Genomic DNA, 1246 nt, shown 5'->3' with positions numbered 1-1246 from the left:
CCAACCACTTTTTTTTTTGTGTACCTGTGTTATCGATAAAATTCTTTGGAAGGCTACCAAAATTTTCAATAGAACTGTCGGTTACCGAGAAATATTTTCATTTTGACGGGACTTAGAAAATTTTCGAATTTGTATCTTCAACTAAAGAAATTCTTCATTCCGCAACTTACAGCTTTGAGTGCTAATATTTATCGATAATTATTAGCATTAGAAGCATTTTTTAATTTTTAATAACAAGATGTCAACTTCACACATTCTCCGTCACTGACTTTCCCTTGTACCTCCGCGCTTATTGACTTATTACAATGATGAATTAAGGCGAAACTATTTACCACATCGAAAAATAGTATTAGCCATTTCTTCTTAGATTTTCATTTTCTATCGCATGGGTGCTAAGCAAATCCGATGCATTTGTAACACCCTGTATATTTTCTCGTATTAAATAGAATAATTTATAAATATTATATTTGATGAATACTGATAAGATTTTTTGGCGGTTTTCCCTTAGCCTTGTGACCAATGTCGGTATTCTGTATGAGTTCCGCCAAATAAAATATTTTATTTCAATTTAAATTAATATATGTTTTATTCCAAAAATTTATCTTTTTTTTTGTTTTTAAGTTGATTTTTATTATTAAATGTAAATTATTTTTAATTCCTTAATTTATATTAAATATATATACACAAATATAAGTACATGCAAACAATATGCAAATATATGCGTGCGTGTTAAATATATAAAGTGTTAACGTTTTTATAAATTGCAAAAAAATTGTATGGGGACCAAAGATCGCCTTCCTATTATTAATGAATATTTTACTGAAGCCTCATATGATGCGCCTGCGCGAAAACAACCGGCCCGTCTGTCAACACTGATATTAAACTTATTCGCCCGTGTCGTCTGCAAAATATATACAGGGTGTCCCTGAGCACCCACGCCAATGCTTGTAAAGAGGTAGAAGGGATCGAGACAAACATAAATACCCAATATTGTTTGGGTTTGGTTTACCAATAATCGAGATATAAATTTTTTTAATTGTGCGAATGAGAGCGCGCGGAAGGAAGAGCTCGAGCCGCTCGAGCCGTAGCACGGCCCACTGTCTCGAGTATTGGCGCCGGCGGCCGGGGGGAAGAGGGAGAGTCGCGCCGCTCTGTGCTTCGCTGCTCCCACGTCCCACCGCATCGCGTCTAGACTCGCATCAATGGCCGCTCTCGCGTCCCACCGCACCGCGGCAAGACTGCGCGT

The sequence above is a fragment of the Monomorium pharaonis genome, chromosome 8 (assembly GCF_013373865.1).
Source record: "Monomorium pharaonis isolate MP-MQ-018 chromosome 8, ASM1337386v2, whole genome shotgun sequence".
NCBI lineage: Eukaryota > Metazoa > Arthropoda > Insecta > Hymenoptera > Formicidae > Monomorium > Monomorium pharaonis.
The sequence above is the reverse complement of the archived record's forward strand: the minus strand, read 5'-3'. Positions refer to the sequence as shown.